Source organism: Vombatus ursinus, unplaced genomic scaffold, assembly GCF_900497805.2.
Source record: "Vombatus ursinus unplaced genomic scaffold, bare-nosed wombat genome assembly UNPS02009573.1, whole genome shotgun sequence".
Lineage (NCBI taxonomy): Eukaryota > Metazoa > Chordata > Mammalia > Diprotodontia > Vombatidae > Vombatus > Vombatus ursinus.
The window spans coordinates 21,608,648-21,633,662 of record NW_020949351.1 but is presented as its reverse complement, the minus strand read 5'-3'; the positions used below and the strand labels follow the sequence as shown (position 1 = coordinate 21,633,662).

General features: G+C 35.2%; 1 protein-coding gene across 6 annotated transcripts in view; it reads left to right on the top strand.

Moving 5' to 3' along the window:
* The window catches only part of ZNF516 (zinc finger protein 516), a 151,047-nt gene that overhangs the window by 13,318 nt on the left and 112,714 nt on the right, over positions 1-25,015 (top strand). For 3 of the 6 annotated variants that reach the window (XM_027852370.1, XM_027852372.1, XM_027852371.1), the window contains exon 2: positions 226-359. The exons of the other annotated variants lie outside the window; for them this stretch is intronic. The gene's annotated coding sequence lies outside the window, so the exon portion shown is untranslated. The remainder of the gene's footprint in view (positions 1-225; positions 360-25,015) is intronic. 6 annotated transcript variants of the gene reach the window in all.

The following is a 25,015-nucleotide window of genomic DNA, read 5'->3' as shown; positions in this document are numbered from 1 at the left end:
ATTTGGAACTGTAACATGAGGTGTGAATATTTGGTCAATAACCATTGAATTGAGACTGTGTCAACTTTTAGATCCCTTTCATTTTATGAGACCTGACTTTTCTGAGGATAAGAAAAAATAAGGATGAGAAAGGGTAGGTTGGAGTCTTACTTGGCTACTCAGAGATAACTGACAAAACTCTGTATCCTATGAAGACCCTACTCATTGTATTTTCAAATCCTTTAGCGGTAGCAGAATGGAAAACTGATTCCAGGCAAGTACGGAGTCAAAAAGGACCAGTCACTAAAGCCCAAGTAACTTCCAGATCCAGAAACCACAAACGGCTCCCAGAACAGATTGACTTCTTGGTGAACAAAATGGTAATCATCAATATGAATATCACTTTCTGTGACTTAGTAGAACTTTCTCTCTCTCTCTCCCTCTCTCTCTCTCTCTCTCTCTCTCTCACTCTCTCACACACACACACACACACACACACATATATCAATCATTCTACTCATATAAACACAATGTATATTTATGTGTGTATACAAACACACATGCGTATATATGTATTTGACCCAATAAATGCTTGTGGAAGCTGTTGCTAAATTTTTAAGGAAGTATAGAATAAAGAACAGTAGAATGAAAGAAACTGCTCCTCAGAAGTTGCCACTTATCCTCTCTAGAAATTATAATCCTAACAATAATAATAATAACAAAAAACCTTAAGGATGGGGAAGAAAAAAAGAAAAAAACAATGAATAGTGAGTGACTGGGCAAGTTAGTCTGTTGTCCAAGTCTTGCAATCATTGTTATTCTTTAGCTGTAAAAGTGAAGTGAAAGATAGTTTGAGGAAAAACTTGCTCTTTTGTGCCAAAGTAACTTCTGTCACATTTAAGGGGCAGATGATAGGCAAATGCACAAAGGTAGACAGATAAGTTTCCATTGGTTTAGAGAGGGAATTGCCAAAAAGAACAGGGCAGAAAGGCAGTCTGATTTTGACTGTGGCTATTCTCCCTTCTCTGTGCCTTTTGCCTTCAAAAAATATGAAAGTTTTATTCATGTTTTTTGTTATAACTATGATGTTACTTTAGACAAGAACTGAAGAAAGTGGAAGCCAAGTGCCTTAGATGAGAACCATAAGCCATGAGTTTCTTTGGTTTCTTTCTAAGCAGTTGTAAAAGTTGACAGAATCAACAAGCACCATGACCAAGGGTTGTAAGTCACAAAGTTATGCTTTTAGAACTAGAAGGAATCTCACAGGACATACTCATTTTATGAGTAAACTAGGCCCAAGAAGGTTAATTGTTTTGCCCAAGATCAAGAAACCAAGCATTAGAAGTAGAATATGAACCCAGGTTCTTCAACTCCAAAGTCGATGTTATTTCCACCGTATCATAAGAGTGTTTGATATTATGGAGGATGGGATGAAGGTGAAGATACTTGGTTTCTGGTGTCAGCTGTGATGCTAGTATAATAATTACTGTATAGTATTTTAAGGTTTACAAAGCATTTTTTCCAAAACAATACTTGCTTTGAACTAATGCAAGTTGTGTTATTATCTTAATTTTATAGATAAAGAAACTGAGGCTTAGATAAATTAGATAACTTATCTAAGGTCATAAAACTGGTAAGTAGCAGAGATGGAGTCTGAATGTAGGTCTTCTATCTACAAATCTAATGCTTTATTAATTAATGAATGCTAACTCATTAATTAATGCTAATATAAATCCACTATGCCATGCTACCTTCTGTGGCTGATGAACGGGACAAGTCATTTAAAATCTTTGGGCCTGAGATTCTTCACAGTTAAAACAAAGAGGTTGATAGAGTTGATTTTCAAGGCTTCTTTCGGCTCTAACATTATATGTTTCTGTGATGTGAGTCTTGTCTCTTCCAAATTATTATACAAGCTTATGCAGATTTGTAAAGAGCACCTGAATAGTTCTGTGTTCCTTCAGCCAGTTCCAGTGAATTTGGGAATTGTGCCAAATGGTATAGTTAGTTTTTTCCATGTAGCATGAGTGGCAGGGAACTTACCTTGACAAATTTCCTGTCATGAGAGAACTTGAGCCCAAACTCTAGATATTTTTCTTAAGAGAGCAGAATAAATGAGGAAGAATATTTTGGCAATAAAGTAGATTTTTTACTTGTAAAATTATTGTTTAAATGTATTTTTCTCCATATTTGTTTTCATAAACACTATACATCTGCATCCGTTTTCTTTCTTACCAAATGATGGTTTACAATGTGTATCTATTGTCACATTTGAACCTATTCAGGATGGTAGCTCAGGTATTATTATTTGAATTTTATAGATTAGGAAACTGAGGTTCCGAGAGATTGGTGGTGTTGCCTAAGTTCACATAGTAGTAATAGCAGAGCCATGCTTTGGAGCTAGGGTTTCTTTACACCAACGAAGACAGCTCATTCCATTAAGCCATAGTCATTACTTTTCTATCAGAATTTGTGTTCTGGATATTTTGGGTAATTTTTTGGAAATTTATCCTTCTCTAACTCTTTTTCTTTGTTTTCCTCCTTATCCTCATAAGTTCCTTGAGGTCAGAGATGGTATCATTATTGTTTTTGTTTCCCAGTTGCCTAGTACAATTCCTGGCACAAAGTAAGCACTTAATAAATGTTTACTGATTGACTGATTGATTATCATCCCATACATTCTTACGACAAAATACATTTTGGCCACAATTAACAAAGCATTACAAAGTCTCTTTTGCTCATTGAAATATTTTATGGACTTTATTCTGTGTTCCCATGTGCAAGAACATTTATGCAAGTTTCTTAAAATACAGTATATTGTAATTCTTTAAAATGTAATTACTACCATGTTGAACTAGTTTGATGAGTAACAGTGTTTGTTGATAGAATAGACAAGAATGTTGAGTTCATTCATTTTATTGCCAGTTTATTTCTGGTGGCATTTTAAAAAAGTGCTAGCTAAAGCTTTTTCTACTTACAGCAAGGTATCTTCATCTAGAATCCATAAACTGAGTTTTAAATATTTTGATAACTGTATTTTAGTATAATTTTTTTCCTCTGTAATCCTATGCATATGTTTTATTTACCCCTGAGAAGGGGTCCATAGGTTTCACCTGACTGCCGAAGGGGTCCATGACACACAAACACATAGAAGTTAAGAATCTCTGCCCTATAGTGTTGTTTAAACATTTATTTTTTTTAGTCTTCTTATTGGAAGAGTATTATTATTGGTATATCATTGAGTCAGATTTGTTTAGAAACCTAATGATAGTAGGTTTACTAAGTAAATACTTGGATAAGTAGTCTATGTTTTAAATTTTTATATTAGTACTAAAATTTGAAAGATCAAGTAGCTTGTGAGTATCCAGGATATTTAGTCAAGAGCATTTGGGCATCATTGTGAAGAAGTAACTTTCCCTTTTCACTTTAATGAAAATTTTGTTTTCTGCCTTTCGTAAGTTAAAGGCATCTTAGTATTTTACAGTTCTGGTTATAGGATTCTGTATGACTATTCTGGAAGTCAGTGGGAATCTAGAGATGATGATGCTCATCTTGGTAGGGAGTCTGCAGTGGAGTGCTTTGGGGATCTGTACCTTGTTCTCTTTGTACTCTTTGACAGTTTTACATTTTTACATTTTCATTGGAGAAAAATAAATATCACTATCAAATTTGCAGATGACACAAGGCTGGAGGGTTAGCTAACTTGTGGGATGACACAGGATTCAAAAAGATTTCAACAGACTAAGATGTTGGGCTGAATCAAATATGATGACATTTGCTGAGGATTAATATAAATTCTTATACCTGAAATTAAAAAAAAATACCTTCAAGGATAGGACAGAGAAGGCATGGTAATATAGCAGTAAAGATCTTAGGCTTTTAGTGATATGGCAGACCGAAATGTTAATGAATTTTTAGATTGCATTAGAAGGGGTCATCATGTCCTGTCATAGTCCCACAATATTCTGTTGGATCACATCTGAAGTATTTTGTTTAGTTCTGGGCACTAAATTTGAGGAAGGAAAATGATAAACTGAAGATGGTATCGCCTAAGTAAAGCAGGATGATGAAGAGGTTTGAGATGTTACATGAGTATTGGTTAAAGGTACTGAGAATGTGAGAGTCTAGAGAAGGGAAGATGTAAGAAGCATATGGTGACATACAAGAGCGATTATACTTACTATGGCTGTTCCCAAAGGGCAAAACTATGTGGAAATTGCAAAAAGACAAATTTAACCATGATGAAAAATTTCCCAGCATTTTAATTGTCCAAAAGCAGAATGGGCTGCCTTTGGAGTGGGTAGGTTTCCCTCACTGGGGGGGTCTTCATGCAAAGACTGACTAAGCACTTGTTGACCATTTTATAGAGGTAATTCTTGTTCCGGGATCAGATACCATGACCTTTGAGGTCCTTTCCAGCTTTTAGATTTTGTGATTTGGTAAAAAATAAATTGTTAAACAGAAGCTAATGAAGTGGGCAGGGCTGGTAACTTACACCCACAAAGTATGTGACCTTTCTGCATTTCAACTGGCTGAGAGCTAGACGTGTCCTTCAGGTAATAGGAAGATAGATAGATAGATAGAACTAAAAGGGATGTGAGTTTAGTAATTGGAGGGAACACGAAGGCTGCTTTGGACTATGGAAGACAGAGAATGTTAGGGAGACAGTCACCAGGAAGAAGTGGGGGCCCCATCAAAGCCACATGTCCACTAACATTAGGTCCAGAGGTTGGCCTTGTACAGAAGAGTAGGAAAAGGATTGGTTGGTGAATTTGGGGGATTAGAAAGTAAAGAAATTATTTGAAGGCGAGGATATGACTTCCAAGGGTTCAGAAATATTAGCAACCTCAAATCTGACCTGATTTCTTTTTTTTTTATTTTCCTACACCAGTTTTATTTAAAACACAAATATGTGTTTCTCTGTAATGACTAATGGTTTAAATGATGCCGAACATGAATGATTCAGATGTGGATTAATAATACAAGTACTTTAAATAGGACATAAATACAATAATAAAAAATGAAAATAATAAAATATTTCTTTACAAAAAGGGTTAGAGATCTCTGGGCAGATCTCAAGAAGAAAAGGGGGAAGAGGAAGAGGGAAGAGGCAAATTGCTAATGGAGCCAGAAAATTCCATGCTTGGCCTTGGGGGAGGGGTCATCCTACAACTAGTACTTTTAATTGCAGAAGGAGTGGTGGGGATTGTGTTTATTTGTTTGTTTTTAATTTACAAATTTCTCGAGTTACTTTTGTTTGTGCATAATCATTCAGACTTTAACAGGGTCAAATGGATAGTGTTCTGGCATTCTTCACCCTTCCATGAGATTACATGAATTTCTTCTTTCGATAAGCCGCCTACAAAAGCAGTTCCTTAGGAGCCATTAGTTTCCTTATAAGTAAAATGATGGGATTGGGCTGGATGATCTCTAACTTCCCTTTCATCTGTAAATCCTACGATCCTATGTATGATCAGAAAAGAATGTGTTCTGGGTCTGTAGCAAGAGAGAGATAACAACTGCGTTGATAATTCATGAGTATTAAAAAGAACTAGAGGAAAACCTCCAATGTATTGGGTATAGACTCCATTGAGGATTTATGAAAGGACAAAGGCAAGAGTCACAGGAGGAGTTGTCATGGATAATTTGCAATCTCCTTTACTGGAAGGGAAAGCCAAATTGTTGTGATCATGGATTCACTGAAATATTAAGGTAATAGATTCCAATTTATTATTTTAATGTAACTTTGATAGGATTCAACTGAATGAATTTAGACACTGGGTGTGAAGGTGCTGTTTTTTGGAGTTTCTTTGAAGCATCTTTTCACTAGTGACTTTGTGGAACCCATTGATGTATGACCAGACTCAGATTAATCTGGCAAGGAAAAGAAAATGTTTTATAGATAGACTGTTTTTTCAGCTCATTTTGGTTCAATGAGAAAATATGGTATAGCTTAGAGTTCAGGGGTGGAGAACCTGCGGTGTTGAGTCCACATGTAGCTCTCTAGGTCCTCAAGTGCAGCCCTTTAACTGAATCCAAACTTCACAGAAAAAATACCCTTAATAAAAAGATTTGTTCTGTAAAGCTTGGACTCAGAAGGCCACATCCAAGGACCTAGAAGGCCACATGTGGCCTTGAGGCTGCAGGTTCCCCACCCTGGCTTAGATTTATTAGGGCAGAAAAAAACAATCCTGCCTTGAGTTATACCACTGGTGATGCGAGCTTTCAGCTGGTTATCCACTGCCCTTGTCTTTATGTACAATTTCTGAATAACAATTTGTTGCTTTATCAAAAGGGATATGAGGACATAACCAAAAATACCACAAGGGATATGAGGACATAGCCATAAACGCAAAGATCTTACTTGACTGATATCTTTTTGTGACATCTAGAGTTTAGAGTAAACAAGATGTCTCTTATTCTCTTAGTGATTTTGCAAATTGAAGTGACTATGGAATCTGTTTTCTCTCTTTAGTTTTGAAAAGGCTTGGGTTCTTTCTGGTCTATACATAGATGCAATCTATGCCTTCTAGAAATGCAAGCGAGAATTTCACATGCAGAATATAAACATTAATTCTCTATATTGTGTTTTTATTTTAGAAGTTTTTATGATATATTTGTTTTTCAGAAAATATTTTAAATTGGTTGTACAATTTGAACCTTTTGTACATAGTATATTAATCTTGTTTCTGACTTACATAGCATGTTTGTATTTTTAAATTTATGAAGTAAGAGATTTTAACTGAGAGTAAACTTTGATTATTTCTTGAAGTCAACAATGAGCAGATTTTTAGATGGTCATTTCTGAAAAGACTTTCCATTTTATGGGTAGCTTAAATTCGAAGTGATTTTGCCAGTGAGACTTAGACCATTTAATTGGGAACATTATAATTTTGCGTACTTCCCTTTTATTCATTAGTGATTTTTCCAGTAGCATACTTTTTTGGGGGTGAAAAGAGAATTAAAAGGTAAACTTGTAGATTTGATAAATACTTTTAAAATCAGAAGGTAGCAGCTTTCAACTGTTGCATTTATGTAAATCTTCAAATTTTGCATTTTCTTTGGAGAAAAGCAATATTTGCAGATACAGTATAAGCATTATCATTAATATTTTTGTTTTAGAGATCCATTATTTTAAAGCTCGTCATAAAACAATGGCTTTCATCAGTTCCTTCTCAGTAGATTCTATTCTTCAAAGATGGGCAAGCCATAGTCAGGAAAATTATTCTTTCTGCCAGAAAGGGACTTTGCTTTAAAAATGAAGAGCAACACCTTTGCTTGTGCCGGATTTTAATATGAATAGCTACTTCAGAAAAGCCTACTGAAATAAAGACCAGAAATGTTTTTGTAAGACAATGGGTTTATTTCAAAGAAACTTCACTCAGGTTTTACTCCAATGCCTTATCATAACTTGGGAGGTGACCGTGGACTCTGGAAGACTTTTCCTGGAGAATATAATGTGACACGTCCCGCCAAGCTGGAAAAGCTTCAAATTAAGGTCCTGAGATAGTCTGTGTGTCTTTCATTTGAAGTTCTGCTTAGCTGAGTGTGAAGATGATCGGTAGGAGTTTGGGCACCAGATGGTGATTTTTTTTTTTGGCTCATAGTAATCAATCTCCCTGTGATGGACCCGAGGTCTGTCTCCATGGAAAGGGTAAAGGGATATACCACAATCCTAAAATCATAGATCCTTTGAAGTACGGACATTTTTCATTGACAAAGCAGGAAAACTAATCAAATTAAGTTAAACTTACTTTAAGGTTATGATCTTCTGAAGGCAAGAAATACATTTTACCATCAAATAATTCTACAATTTGAAATTTTTCACTTAATTTATCTACTACTTTGGTTTTTTCAAAAGTTCAAAACTGTTATTGCATTGTTTTAACATAATGCATTTGTTTGTTCACGTTTCTAGCTCCAAATTGGTTAAGTTGCTTCTTTTGGGGGATAAATTCTACCAAAACATTTTATACCCTTTTCAGGGGGAGTAGAATAAAAATTTCTCTTTCTCCCTCCGCAATTTCCTTGTAGCCCTGTTCTAGGCAATGTAGGTACGACTCATATGTCTTAGTTTTTCTATGATCTTAACATTATCCAGGCAAGTTGGAAATAGTTTAGTTCTACTTGTTGAGGAAAGAAGTTATCTATGAAATAATGTCATTCTCTTTATTTATGTTTATATGAATATTCAGCAAGTTTGTTATTTTGTTAGTGTGCCAAATTTACTTTCTTAAAATTCTTAAAATATTCATCACTTATGAGTTTGTTTGTTTGTTTTTTTGATGGTGCTTGTGGTGCAGTGGATAGAGCACTGGGCCTGGAGTCAGAAAGACCTGAGTTCAAATGTGGCCTCAGATACTTACTAGCTGTGTGACCCTGGACAAGTTACTTAACATATTTGTCTCAGTTTCCTCAACTGTACAATGGGGATAATAATGGCACTTGAGTCTCAAATGAGTTCATATTTGTAAAAAGCATGTAGCACAGAGCCTGACACATAGTAGGTGCTATAAAAGTGCTTATTCCTCTCCCATTCCCCCTTAGTGTGGTGTGAAAGGAATACAAGATTTAATTTTCTGTTTTTCTTATGGAGCCATCATACTGACATCAAGACAACTTGTCATATTGCTTTAATAAGATGACTTCTAGCAGTAATAGACTTTAAAATTCAAGTGAAATGAGTATGAAAACATTCAAATCTTTTATTATTTTCTCAGAAAAAGTACAGTTTATCTTTTCACATTTCAGTGGCTTTAGCAAAACACTTTCTTAAGTACGAAGTATATGCATTTATGTATAAATGCATGTGTACACAATACAAGTGTACATACCTACTATACATCTATATTCATGAATGTACTTGGTGCAAATAAAATACAAAAGTTTAGTTATCAGCTTAATCCTTTCATTAGTTTATGGACCCAAAATTCTCTTGAGAGTTTCACAAGTCCACATGATCTCCCAAAGTGTTAGATTTCATATGTGAATTGTTAGCTTAAAGATGATTTAAAACTATACCCAGTCAGCCCCCTATTGGATATACATCTGAAGAGGCTTAAGAGCTTACGTTATTTCTTCTAAAGTCATTTGTAATTTATGTTTATTCAATTGCCTTAGGATCTGCTGGTCAGATGGCACTTCTGTATCATAATAAATTAAAGCTTTCTGATTAAAACATCTTTTTTCTTAGACAAACTATAATCCTGGTTCTGGAGGTTAGTAGAAAACAGACACAAGAGTATAGGTCTTAATTTAATCATTCAGGGAAGAAGCCCTTTTTTTTTTTTTGATATTTCATTTACCTAATATTTTAACATCTTGAAAGTGGAAGCCTGGATTTGGAATATGGCCTATTTTCAGATAAGAAGAATTGTAGTTGCTGAGAACAAATATAGTTTCCTTTCTTTAAACCCCTTTATATTGAATTATCATTTATTTAGGGAAGGAATTAATAACAATTTATGTATCTTATTCATTGAACCAAAATAATATCAACAGTAGTAATGTACCTTTTTTTTTTAATCCTTTTCTTCTGAAATTGGAGAAAAATGTTTCATGATGTAGATATAAGACTCAGTGATAGTGTAATAGATAGAAAGGGCCAGATTTGGAATCTGGAAGACCTGGATTCAAGTATTTCCTTTGGTAGTCACAGACTCTATGGCCATAAGCTAGTTGTTTAATCTCACATTCCACCCCCCACAACTTGTTAAGACTATAAATTTTAAAGGAGTTGCTGATCTACGTTGGTGGATACAGTTTCCTCATGAAAAGTTATCTATATCAGTAAAATCACAGGTCTGGGCCTGAAATAAATTAATAGATAGAAAGATAACACACACATACAAATGTTTGTTTTTTGAAGTGTTAAGAAAATATGGAGCAAGGAACATTGGTTTTGAATTGAAGTAGCAGCATTTATAAAATTTTATGCACTTACCACTTTTTATCATCATTCAAAAAAACCCAATTATGGATAAATACTACTTAATTTTTGAACTGCATATTTATTTAGTCATATTTGTGTTTAATTACTGAATAACTGTCTTGTCCTATTTAAATTAAGCTTACTCTTTGGATCATCATCATCATTAAAAAGTTTTGCTGTAATGAAGTCAGTCTCTTTTTTTTGAGTAATTTACAGTTTAAATGGGATGTTTAGGCAAATATCAAATCGTCAAATGATACATCATACGTGTGTAGTCAGTAAACATTCACTTAGGGCCTTCTTCATGCTTACACATATCTACTTATTTGGCATATTTAAACTTTTAAATTGCCTTAAGCATACAGGTCTGTGCCTATATGTACAAAATATCACAACTGAATGAAGAACTATGTATGTGTTGTGATGAAATGAGTAGTGTAATTTTGTTGGTAACCTTGGACCATAAGAATTCTCATGAAGGTTAGTCATGTGGGGCCAAATAGTGGTGGTGCATAAATAAAATGCTTAGTTCTTGAGACATGGCTGTCTAACACAGTGTTATGCACATAATAAACATTCAACACATATTTAATGAACAGATGGAAGTACTTATGAGTCACAACTCTGGTTCTTCCAGCCCAATGTTATCTATCTGTGACAGTGACAATAGATAATTTCGTGGGAGAGTATAGTAGTGGCTTTCCATGATGCTTACTTCTGAATATTAGTGATGTACCCTGAACACCTGAACATCACTTTCACAACCAGTGATGAGTCTGTAGTTAAAATATATGTCTTTGCCATCTTTGAACCTACGTGCACAGTAGTTTGACTGTTAATATTTCTAAACTTTCTCAAGAATTAGAGTGGTGTATTTCTATAGCATACAAAGAACATGCTGGCTTTTTTAGTCTTATACTGCTTAAGTAGCTTCATCTATAGTCAACTTTCAGTGCTGTGGTTTTCATGGATACTCTTTGGCTGAATGGGGCTTACTAAATATTTCTTATTAAATCTATAACTTCATTTTCCACTAAACTGATTATTATTATTTGCTTAATTGAAAAAGGGTCCACAGATTTGTTAGAACCCAAATAATTTTCACAGATAGTAGAACTGCTACCAGGGTAGAGATTTCTTTATTCTCAATCCAGTGCTCTTGATGTTGCCAAGCGATTCCTTAGGAATAGTAGTATTAATTATATTGTGTTTTTCCTGGTAAAATGGTAATGCTGATCGTGTGTTTGAACACCTTTTATTTCATTTGCATTCTCAGTGTGGATTTGACCAGTCTAATAGACAGTCCATATGATTTAGGTCTCTTGCACCCCTAGGCCAAATTTTTGAAAAAGCTTAATTTTACAAAGGGGTGGGGATGGGGAGACAGCATGGGAACCAGCATGTGGAACCCTGTAAAAAGGCAAGTTTATTTCTTTGATATGTTTTATAAAACTTTATTAGGACTCCTCCCCCCTTTAAGGAATCAGGTTCTAAAGACTTTTTCACACAACCCTTTATGTGGAAAAAAAAAAGAAAAATTAGTATATTGTGATTGAACCTGAAAAGAAAATTATTACTGTACGTAGGATTTTGTTTTAAAAAGGAGGTGGCTGAGAAATTCCTTGTACGAATTAGGGCAAATTGTTAGTTAAGAATGTTGATTATCAAAATGTTGGTTAAAGGATGCTGTAAAACATCCAGGATGAAAATCAAATACAATGAGGTTATCCGGACTGATAGGCTATACAGTACCCCAGGAATAGAATTGCATTGAGTTTCTGAATAGGCAAATATGGTACTTCCAAAGCTGGGTTCATATAAAAAATCATCAGACGAAAGTATTACCATGTAAATCATAAATGCTGTGTCTTTGAAAACTTTTGCCTAGACTTTTGAAGCCTTCAGTGCAAAGAGATTCTCTAGTTTATCGTGGTGTCCATGTCTGACTTCTGTGAAATTGCCAGTAGCGGTCTGGGAATGTATAGCTGGAAAAGATTGCTTAAAGGCTTTGGTGAGTGTGTGCTGGAATATATGTTAATGAGAGTTACATGTCTTGTTGAAGATTGTAGAACAAAATAAAAGATAATGTTGAAGACCCTCATAGCTCCACAAATGCATTTTCACTGAGGAGAGGAATCCTGTGGTAGCTGCCATTAATTATGGCCATTGGCAGTCTGGGAATGTATAGCAGAAAAGGCTTGCTTTATAAAATTGGGAAAGCTCATACTGACCAAGTAAGGTGATATATTATCACTTTCAATTGACTGTGCCACCTAGACTGTATTCCTACTTGGCATGAGTTCCTATGTACATACATTTCTGATTTTCAATCAAGATACTCACTTTTATGTGGTGATGATAGCGTTCTGATTACCAGCTTAGAAGAGTAAATCTCTAGAGTTAATGTTATTAGAACTAGTTTAGATAAAAATGTCTCTTATTTACTTGAAGATATTTGTCAAATTGAATCTTGTGTACTTTTTGCTTCATGATGCTTTAAACATATCTTGTGGATTTTGACATCAGAATTACAGTGATGTTTCTTTTAAAACCTCTACAAATTATAATTAAAGGTATGTGAGAGCAATAATTTTTGTCCAAGTTAAGCTAATATATTAACCCATTCAGGCATTAGAACTTTCTGATGTGTTTTAAAGATGACCACAGACTCAGTTCTGAACACTGGTGTCTCAAAGACTTTTTATTAAAGAGGTTGAAGTGCGTCCTTTTGATTCTGCAGAGAAGCAGGCACCCTTCCCTGGAAGGGGATAATTGAAGAAGCCAGAGCAGGCCTTATCGTTAGTAATTGCCTACGTCCTCCCTTCTGGATCAGGATTGATCCTAATCCTTCTGGGTTACAATCTTCCTTATATGCCCCACCCCTAACATACATTATGTGCCTAGAATTGTGTTATCACTCACCCCCCCCCCCCAGAAGTTAACCTGTCTGTGCTGATTTCTTATCTATTTATGTGGAAACTTAACTCTTTTCATTTCTCACAGAAGTAAGAAAGCAAATTCTCTATGCAATCTCAACATGAAATGAAAAAAAGAAACCTAAATTAAAATGTGTGTGAGGAGTATAAAGTTAGTATATTACCACTAATCTAAACAGTGTCTAATTAAGCAATTTCTTTACGTTTCTTCTTCCCACTTATTGAAAGCACTGGTTACATAGAACCAGTCAGTATGCAATGGAAAATATTACTAGTGTTTTTGGTTGAGGGTAGAGGAAAAATATGTAACCTAGGATCATGAATACACTTGGAAAAAAAAAAACTTCTACTTAATACAATATATACTTTCATACATATTTACCAAAAGATATTTTCAAAGAGGTATCTAAATATAAAGAAATGTAATGGGTGTAACTTAGTAATGTAAAAAATAGAACAGCAAATCCTTAATAATAATAAGTTTGAGTTGTAATTTTGTACTGCTGACTTCACCATGTTGCATGATTTACTAATTTTACATGGAGCTGGGAGAAGGATAAAAGTTTTTTCCAATGCTGGGAACTTTAGCACACCATAATTTGAGTGTATCAGTTATTTATATTCAGGGAATACAGCTAAACACGTGGAAATCTTATGACTTCATCTTAAACTATTCATAAAAGAGCTTTAAATATGTCCTTTAAATATAAGGACAGAAATATGAGACAGTGGATGGCACAGACATGAAGTAATACACATTCTGTATCTCTACTCTTCCAGTTTTATCAGTGTTTTCTGATATGAGGAGGATATTTTTGTGGTTTTAGATCCTTTTGCTTGTTGAGAAGAAATGTCCTTCTCAAGCACAGAACAGTTAAAACTCTTTAACTACATGAAAAGTCAGTTTAAAACAAACCCATTTCTTCCTTCAGTACTGTTATTATTTTCTGCTTTAAAGGTCAATCAACCTTATGCCCTTAATTGGAGTCTATTCTGTATTAAGTAACTAAAATGTTACTTAAAACCCCCCCCAAACAAGTAGAAGTAGGCTTGCCTAAATGCATAAACATTTCGGGCCGGCATTCAAAATCATTGGAGTTGATGGCTATAACTTATGGTAAGTGGGAGACATAAACCCTTGGGGGGGGGGGGGGAAGCATAAGCTAGTTCAGTATTTTTGTCTGATTCACTAAAGCCAGATTCTCCAAGTCTAAGTGTCTCAGGTACTCTCTAATGGGTTCATTGTTTTGTTTATTGTGCTTATCTCTAGGTCAGTTTGCTTCACATTTACATGACTGGTAGACTTCTTTCAAAGTCTGTTGACATTTCAGTTAATTTTGAATGGCTTTTAATGTGTTCTGTCTTTGGATTGGACCCAGTGACCCAGTTACTCTGTTCTGTCAAAAACAAAAAGCTGTTGAAATGGTGGTCCAATATGGTATAAAAGATTTCAAAAATTAACAGATGGTAATTAGGTGAGTGATTTATTTACTTTACGTGCTCTTAAAAGAAATCTGATTTTTTCTTAGTTGAGAGAGTAAATATATAGCTTTTTACTTTGAGAGGAAAAAAAGAGCTCAAGTTATACATGAAAATTTAAAAATGACTAGAGGAAGGAAATTCTATTGTAGAATAGAGGTTTAGAAGAGATCTTAGGAGATGATTGCCTTAGATCACCAGAATAATAAGTAAGCAGAACTCATGTCTGAACCCAGGCCAGTGTTCTTTCTCTTTCTTCCTCTTGGCAAAGAATTTGACCTAGAGCACAGAGGCCACTGCCTGTTGAATATTCCCTATAAACTGATCTGGCACTGTTATCATCACCAGCAAAGATTTATTGAGTGTAGGAAGTACTTAGAAGGCAATAGTAAAACTGATTTGAGTTAGTCACCCCGACATTTCCTCATGCTATAGGAAAGTTCAGTTGTGTGTTTGAACTATGTGCTCATCTTAGCACTCAGAGACCTTTGTCAATAATGACAATACTACTTTGCATTTACATACTGTTTTATAGTTCCACATATATTACATTTATGTACAGATGATAAATCTGGGGCCCATAGAGGGTCACAGTATATGCTAGAGCTGGAATAGGCCTTGGAGATTTTCTAGCCCTGTCCCCTTCATTTTACAAATGAGGAAGCCAAGGTCTTTACTTGGCCCAAGGCTATTTAGCCAGTACGGGGTACAGTTGGGTTTGAAATCCATCTATTCTCACTCTTGAGTCCAAATGTTCATTTTAGTACAGCATGTTGTTTATCAATTCATGAGCTTTTCTCATGCAGTCCTTGTGCATATTTCGAATATAATCATCTGTATGTCATAAAGACCGTTTGATTCAGAGTTAGAGAATTTAGAGATGAGGAAACCGAAGCCCAGAGAAGTTTGAATGATTTGACTTGCCTAAAGTCACACAGGTTATAAGTATCAGAGCTGGGATTTGAAGATATCTGCCTTTATGTCTTTCCCCTGCCCTGTTGACTCCTAAGACTATAAGATAAAGTAGAGTAATGATTTATATCTCATCTAAACTTAAAAAGTGTTGAAGTGAATTTTTCTTTTTCTATCCCTCTTATATTTACTCAACTTTGTGTCTAATTTTCCAATGTTCTCAGTTTCCAACATTTTGTTTCTTATTTTCGTTACAGCTTGAAATCTCTTTGCTGCTGCCTGCATGTGTCTTGCTGGCTCTTTCCTTGATAAAAATCAATTAATAGTCATTTATAAAATACCTCGTATGTGCCTTAATGTTTGCTATAGACTCCATCTTGCTAGGAATGGTCAATCTCCCCTATATCACCTCTTCCCATCCATGTTTACAAGACTCTTCAAGGAAAGATTTGCCTACTCAAGAAATAATCCTTGATTCACCATACCAAAGCTGATGATGACTTATTGAAGGAGGTTGAACTATGTTTCTGTGCATTTAGTTTATTTTGCTCTCTTGGCATTGGTCTGGTCCCATTGTTGATCTGATTTCATTGGGCAGCTGGATTGGACGGTAGATAGACTCCTGCCAGGCCTGGATTCAGGATGACCTAAGTTCCAATCTTCCTCAGATACTCAATAGCTGTGTAACCCTTGGTGCCCTCTATTTGCCTCAGGTTCCCCAAATGTAAAATGGGGATGATAATAGCACCTACCTCACAGGGTTGTTATGAGGATCAAAGGAGTCAATATTTGGGGAAAATGCTTAGCATATTACCTGGCAAATAGTAGGCACTTAATAAATTCTTCCTTCTTTTTGATAGCTAGATTTCAAACACCTTAAATATTTTTTCTCTGTTCCTTTCCCTTCTTTAAATATTCAATAAATACTTAGTGAATGAAAGTTCAATTCAACTCAACAAGTATTTAATACAATTTACATTATGTTATTCACAGTGAATTCCAATTTAACAATACTCTCAGTGTTTGTGTTTAGAAACACATCTATTTGGCATATTTTTCATATGCATAGCAGGATTAAAAATCAAATTAAAAACCTGAAATGAAGAGGTAGAATGATCTGTCTGGCAGGGTAATTTCGTATGTGTACGTTGTTGTTGTCTTTCTTGCCATATTGTGCTAACCTGGTGAAAGGTATAACTTTACCGACAAATCACAGATCTGTTCAAATGTTGATTGACATGAAATCAATGTGAAGCAAAACTACAAATAAAGAGAGTCAGAGGATTAGATGTAGTATACCTGGCAAAACCTAAATAGAATTAATATTTCCAGAAAAATATTTTAAGCCATCACCTCTTAAATAGATGTCTAATTGAATCTTAGGACTGGAAAAGACATAGACATCAAGTCTAGTTTCTTCTTCATGTCAACTAATGGAGAATTTTCCTCATATCTGGAAAGAGTAAGAGTTGGAAGTGGAAATAAAAATGCATTGTGAACTATCATATATTCTCTTTTTAGAATGATCATGATACATTTTCCTGTTCTGTGAAGTTCATAGTGACCTCATTGAGGGTAAATGCTTTGATGGGGGGACGGTCAGAGGGAAATGATAAGAGACTGACTCTTCCTTCTCAGGCTTAGCTCAGTTCCTCCCTCTCCTACCCTTCCCCCCAAATCCATCTGTTCTTTACTTTTGAGCTCTGGGTCAGCTTCCAGAGCTATATCTGGCCAGTAGAGATGCCCTCTACCTCAGTTGGGAGAAATTCTCTTGTTTCTTTGTCTCTTGAACTTTTTTCCAATCCTTAAATAGATGAATGGGCTATTAAAAAGCATTCATTAATGTAAACAAAATGGAACTTTTAGAGAATGCGTTTTCTGGGCACAGCACTCAGATTCATTAAATAATACTAAGCACCTCACTTTATGGTCTTATTTCCTCATTTATAGAATAGACAGGTTTGACGAGATACACCCAATGAATATCAACATCAGTACAATTCACTTGTTGACTCACCAAAGAAAATTAGTCTCTAAGTGTTTCATTGTGCATGTTTGTTCATTTAATATGTAATTTCATTTTCTTGTTCCTTTATTATTCTTTTTTAAAAATGAACTCAACAGTTTACTAAACATGCATGCCCTTTGTGCTAAAAGGCTATTTTCCTTTGTTATCTCTTCCCATTTAAATGAAACATATAGTTTTTATAGTCCTTTCACTTGCCTTTGCCAACTCAGTAGTGATTTTTTTTTTTTTTTAGGCAATTGGAGTTAAAGTGATTTACCCAGGGTCACACAGCTAGTAAGTGTCAAGTGTTTGGTCTGAGGCCAGATTTGAACTCTGTTCCTCCTGACTTCAGGGCCGTGCTCTATCCACTGCACCATCTAGCTGCCCCTCAGGAGTGATGTTAAATTCATTAATAGGCAGCAAAGTCAGTCATAATTGTATCTAATAGTGTTGTTAGTAAGATTCAAATTGTCTTTTTGGATTTTATTCAGTGGCCCTACTCAGCAAAATGGGTAGCAAAGTAGTGGCTTTGCTTCACTCTTAAAGTTGCATAGTTTAATAGTTACCCTAAGCAGTTACCCTATAATAAATAAAAACATACTACAAGGAATTGAATGGGAACTGAATTACCTCTTAAGGAAGTTCATAACTTCCAATACAAGATTAAATAACCCACTTAGGGAATAGAAAAATGAATGAGGAATAGATCAGTCAATAATAACCAGGTGTGAGAGTTTAGGATCAGTGATATAAATATCAAATAGTGGATCCCCTTGCTTGAAAGGATGGAGTTCAGGGGCTAGGTAAAATTATGAAATATATGTAATTCATTTTTGATGCCCTGATTTCCTACTCTGGGGACTTTATATTTCTGGAGTGTCTGTCTCACTGGATAGATACCTTCTGTGCCACCTGTAGCCTGTTCCTAATATATATGTATATATGTATATGTATATGTATATATATATACATACATATATGTGTATATAAAATATGAAAGCATGAAGAGATCCTAATACAAAATTATCGTCCTTCAGAATTTAAGGGCCAAAAAAAAAAAGTGACGCAGCTTGGTGAGTGGCTACAATGCTAGACTTGGAGTGGGAAAAACCTGAGTTAAAATCTTGTTTCTGAGACTAGCTATGTTACTGTGGGTAATTCAGTTAGTCTCTATGAGCTTTACTTTTCATACGTGTAAAATGGAAATTATTGTTATTTTTGTTCAATTGTTTCAGTCATATCCAACACTTCAGGACCTCATTTGGAATTTTCTTGGCAAAAGTACTGGAATGGTTTATGATTTCCTTCTCTAGTTCATTTTACGGATGAGGAAACTGAGGCAAACAGGGTTAAGTGACTTGCCCAGGATCACACAGCTAATAAGTGTCTGAGGCCAGATTTGAACTCAAGAAGATAAGTCTTCCTGACTCTAGGTTCAGCACTCTATCCACTGTGCTGCCTGGGAACCTCACAGAGTCAATAATGTGGCTCAAAGGAGATTGTTCTATGTGTGCTTTTTGGACTTGAATACATTATAAATGTCTGTTATGATTGGTATACCTATTCTTCAAGTGTAGTTCTGCCCATTGCTCTCTGGACTACTTCTCAACCTTTATCCCAGTAATTTTCCCAAACTACTAATACCTACCACCCACATAACCTTCTGTGATTGGTGGGTTCCTCCCTAAAGCCTTCATTTGAGGGAGTAATCACACCAACCATGCATACTTATTACCGGACTCAGCCCTTTTGTCCACTTGGCAACAATTTCCCGTTTTGACTCTCTCATGTGAGTTGTCTTTCTTCATTAGAATGTAAGCTCCTTGAGGGGGAATGGTTGTCTTTCTTTTTGCTTATATTTATATTCCCATTGCGTAGCACTGTGGCTGACATAGTAAGGCTTAAGAAATCTGTCTCCCTCACTTTCTCTCTCCCTCTTTCTTGCCCCTCCCTCTTATTTACTACACAAACTCCTAGTTCTAGATTCTTTTTACTGCTGCAAGTTACTTTTCTCTCCCAGATCCCTAGATTTTCAAAATGACGATTTGTTGGTTTGGTTGATGAATTAAAGTTGCTGGGATAACACTAGAAAGATGCCCAGGGTTTTTCTTTGGCTTCTAGGTAAAAATGACCTCATGAAGATAGTGAGTGTTTTTCCTAAAAAAAAAAAAAAAAAATTATCTCATGAGATTTATATATTTGGATCAGGGAATTTATTTAAGCAGGGTAGGTTTTAAAGAACCTGCCAAATCTTGTTGCATAGGTGGCCCTGATTAACCCTGTCTGGTTTTCTGTGACATGCTGGGTACACTCATAAGTGGGGTTCAGAGATGCCTACATATGTACTCTGGCTACTTGATCTACTTACAGGTTTTATTTGACAAGAACACCCATGTTACCATCCAGTTCTTGAGCCTTTAATCTCTTGTCAGGCCAACTTGTGTCATGGAGTTGTTTGGGTTCTAATTATGCCTCTATTTCCCATGACTACTAATTTTTATAAAAAAGTGGTGATATTACTTACCTGTATTCATTTGACCCAGAATATACATTAAACACTTACAGTGTGCAATGTCCTAACTAAATGACAGAACTTTTTTTAATAGCAGTGAAAGATTTATTGATATATACTTATTCTCTCTTGGTCAGTCAGTTCATTGTAAATAGTTATTAAATACCTTTTATGTGCCAAGCATATAAAACCTTGAATGACTAGTGCTAAGGCATGGTCTGTGGTCCTAGAACAGAACAATACATCTAGGATTAAACCCGTGACTTTTCCTTCTTAGAGCCACGCTCTGAAAATTCTAAATTAGCCATATACAGAAGTGCTGTGTTTACATGGATCTATGATCTCATTAGGTATTTCCTCTAGCGATAGAGTTTTCAGCCTATTGTTGTCTCTGTGAGACTTGTGGTCCATCTACCCAATGTGTCAGGAGACTTCTGTGGGTTCTTCTAACATCCTGAGCATATCGTTGGAGAGCTCAGTGTTGAGGATAAAACGATTAGTGTAATCAGTTGAGTATGTTCTTTTCTGAAAAGTGTACCATGGGTTGGCTAAAATTGTGCGTCTAAGCAGAAAAGATGGAAGAAAAGAACTAATGTCCTCCTTAGCTCACTAAAAATGTAATCTTACTAAGTCATTACCTCATGCTGTGTTGACTCCTTATTCTAATGCTCAGGTTTAAATTAAACAGCCTTTCAGACTACCTCCAGAAACTGGCAAGTCCTTTTGCATATGACCTTCTGTGGAATTCTTGTGTGTTCACTGATTAGAACCTGGTATTTTGAAGACTTACTAGGTATTAATTTAATTCAGCAAACATTTATTGAGTGGTTACTAGGAGTTAATCCCTGTGGTTATAGAGACAAAAAAATGAAATAGTCCCTGCCCTCAAAAAGTTTATATTCTACTAGGGATTAGTGGTGGGCGAGAAGATGATTTAGTTTTTGTTTTTTGTTTTTTTCAAATGAAGGTTCTCAGTCATTGAGAGATCAATGATATATGTTGGCTAACACTAATTTCAGGTTGTGTTCCTAATTCCTTTTTGCAGTGTACTAACTTCATGATATTCCTGCATGACTCAGAAACCACCTGCTCTTTAATAAGCCTAAAAGGAAGAAAAAGATAGACAGAAATTAAAAGTTATTATATTTGAAATTCTTATTCCATGTTATTTTGTGACAATTATAATTAGGAATTTGTGCATACCCCTAAAAAACGTAGAGGGGCATGTCTTTTGTCTCCTATAGATTAGTTACCTTTGTCCCAAGGAATGATAAATGGATTTTAAAAAGGACTTTCCTCCCATTTTCTGTTTCTTCAACTAAAGAATTGCTACTTCTACTGCCACAGAGCAACAATCTTATCTTCCTTTTTCCATTTTCTGTACTTAGCTATGTACACATACATTGTCTCTGATGGTGAAATCTGCTTTCATTTAAAAATATGGTTTATCATTGGGGCAGCAATTGGTGTAACATTTGAAGTGTTAACCAATATGTGGGTAGTGTATTCAACATTGGTCTTTTTAATTGTTAATACCTTGGTTGAAAGACTGAAATTTTCAGAATGGGTAAGCCAGGCACATGCTAAGGTGGCTCATTTTGGGCTAAAAGACAGGGATAAGCCACACATTTCTCCCTTTCTTTCTTATGGCCAGACTAACCCCAATGTCTTGCTGAAATGCTTTAATACACTATAAGACCATGATCATGAATACTTCTCCCCACTCCCTTTTTCCTTAAGCATTGTGGGTTGCTTAAATGCAATATACACTGTTACATGAAGGGGATGACCTTGTAACCTGATAAGAAGGCTGCTTAAAACTTGTAGCCTGAGCTCACTTTACTCTGAATTAAAGAATGACTAGATTTTAGATATCATTTATGTAAAACAAAATTTGTATCTTCTTTCCTTCTTCCCTCCCTCCATCCCTATCTTTTACCTACCCTCCCTTCTTTGTCTGCACCCCTTCCTTCTCCAGTCAGTTGTAGTTTCAGTTATTGTCATTTAATTTCTTTGTGCCTTAATTTCCTCATCCATAAAGTGGGGATAATAATAGCACTAACCTCACAGGTTGTAGTGAGGATAAAGTTAAAGTACATATATTTCTGTCTCTATCTCTAGCTATATATCAGTATAGAGATATATAAAGCACTTTGCAAACCTTAAAGCACCATAATGTTGGCTGTTTATGCTTCTATTCCTTCTAATCCTTCCATAATTTGGTGTCTATTCCATAAATAATGAATATCAAATATTTCCATCTTTCCTTCCTACCCAACAAGTACCCCCACGACTTTCCCTCCCCTCAGATGCCTCCTCTGCCCATAATGCATTAGAATATTTTCTTTTTGGGTGACAGGACTGAAGGAGAAAAAGCTACTTGAAATTCCAGAATTCCAATTTTTCTCTTGATATTGAGCTAAACTTGTGCATAAAGAAAGGACGTTAGGGATAGAGTCTTAAAAGTAAAAGAGACTACTTCTGTACATTCATATAGATTATATTTGGTGGGCAGCACTATCACTTAACCATTGTTTTTTCCTGTGGAGATCTAAATTGTTTAGAACTTCCTTGGAAACTTTCTAGGAGTTTTACTGCCAGTTATATGTCTGAATTGACTATAAAAAGGAAAAATTATCCTTTAGCATGGGTTCTTAACCTGGTTTCCACAGACCGACCCCCAAGGTGTCTGTGGATAGATTTCAAGGGGTCTATGAATTTGTATAGGGAAAAATTATCTTTATTTCATTGTAATTGGTTTCCTTTGTAACTGTGTATTTGATTTTATTCATTTAAATCATACGTTGTAATGAGAAGAGGTTCAGTGGTTGTACCAGACTGCCAGAAGGGTCCGTGATACAAACAAGATTCATAATCCTTACTCTAAAACAGTTGTGCAAATCTATATTTACAGAAGTGTAATTGTGGAAAAAAAAGTTGCACGTTTTTAAAATTGAAATGAGCATCTATGCAACATTTTATATGAACATTTGGATGTGGATTAAGATATGATTATTGTTCATCTGTAAAGACTGCTTGTGTCAACTTTTAAAGATGTGCAGATGAGAATATGGAAATGCAGCTTCCATTAACATCATTGGAAAAATAACCTAAGGTTGTAGTATGCTTTCCTAATGGTAGCTTTAACATAATGCTTTGTAGTAGTAGTTGCTTAACAAATTGTTCCTTGTGGTAGCCTAGTGAGTGTAGTGGAAATAACATTGGGTTAGAGGACCTGGGATCCATATCTAGATTTGCTGTTTGCTTGCCTGTGTGACTTTGGATAAGTCACTTGCTCCCTCTGGGTCTCAGTTTCCTCATCTGTAAAATAAGGGATTTGGGTCTAGATCCCCTTTCCAACTCTAAAGCCTCTGGTTTCACCACATAATTGCAATTGCTCGATTCTCTATCTTATTCTGACTACTGAAATAGCAGATGTAAGATGTGGAAACTGCCTATTCTTAATTATTAATCATATCGTGTTTCACTAACAGCTGTACTTATGGAACATTTATTTATTCTGAAAACATTTACTGTAGCTATAGCATCAGGGAAGGAACAGTCTTATGCATTTGCATTACATGCATTTCCAAATAATGTTCATGAAACCCAGAGCTGAATGATTTCCTCCTTCAAGGTAAAACAAATGGAAACTGGGGGAGGAGCAAGAGCTTGATCTGCCTAACTTTTGCATTGACACATTAACAGGAAAGTTAAATTTGGTTCAATCAGAATAATTTCCTGTTTAAATTATTGGACTCCTGTTCAACAGACCTGGACTTCAGATAAATACTAAAAACAACTATTTTCATCATGACCTTGACATATGTTTGTTTTTCTTGGCATGACTGAAAAAAATGTGAAAATAAAATTATTGGTATAGAGCAACTACAGTATTGAAAAATGCTCATACTTATTTGTGGAGAGTTAGTGGTTTTTTATTTTTTATTAAGGCCACAACAATATGGGAAGAAGTGTAATCTTGCTTTTTCCTGAAAAGATTAGCTAGCCATTGCTGCTTCTGCTTTTTTCCTTTTGATCATCCAGAAAAATATTGCTTGAACAATGTAACTTTTAATTGGAGTTTTTACTGCTTTTTATTATTCTGTACAGTGCTTTAAAGGACGAGGACTTTCCATGCATGACAGCTGCCTTTTCTCCTCTGGGAGTTTCACTAGTGAATACAATAATAATATGGAGATCAATTAATTATAAAACTTATGGATGTTGTTTCACTTATTTCTACAACAGATATAGGAGAAACTGTAGCTCCTCCGACAAAGCACCAAGCTTCTTTTATTGTACAGGCATTTAAAGAGATGAACTGTTATTTAGCATGCAGTCACCCTGCTAAAGATATTATGTGGTTTCATGCCTTTAAGTTGAATCTGTTTATATGACAAAGGGACATTCTAGTAGCTGAAATATTTTTGGTTTGCAAATACCTTATAAGGAAATGTAAGGTGATATAAACCATTCTCTTGTTCTGTTGTTACGGTATTGCACATGGACCTTGTTGATTTTACATTTGTGAGATAATTTCAGATGATTCTATATGGAGTCACCTACAGTTCCTTTCAGATTGAAATGGAAGTTGAAATTGTTGCTGGGATGCTGTTGCTTAGTATGGCAACAGTATGGAAGCAACATACTTGGGTGGCTTAATTAGTTGTGAACATTTAGGTGTGGTAGTTAAGTGCTTAACATGAAAGTGACAAGAATTTTCATTCCTAAAACAGTTTTAAGATTCAAAAAAACATTGCAAGGAAGATTAAATTATTCTATCAGTTTGTGACCTGCAGGCAGCAATGTTATGAAGAGAATACTAGATGGAGCAAATTTATGTTGTTTATTCAACTTTGGATTAATAATAGGAACAGAGGACTTGTTATGAGGGAGGGGAGAAAGACTATTTAAATTATTAACCCTAAACTTTGCATATACAGGTAAAGAGATTGTAAAAGCCTTATTCTCTGGTTGGCTGACAAAAGGGAAAATCAGAGGCAAGAAATTTCTTAAGAGCCAATCAGTGAATGTGTTTTGTTACACAGTTGGAGTACACTTTAATGGTCACTCTAGTGCTGGGAAGGATTGCAGTTCTAGTTACTATTGGTAACTACTGATAATTCCTACTCTTAATGGATCTGTGCTTTTATTCATTTGATAGTAATTGTTATATGACTAGTATAGTATGATGGGTAAATGTTTTACCAAATATTAGAATTTTTAGGTGATTCAGCCTGATTCAGTGTTTAGTA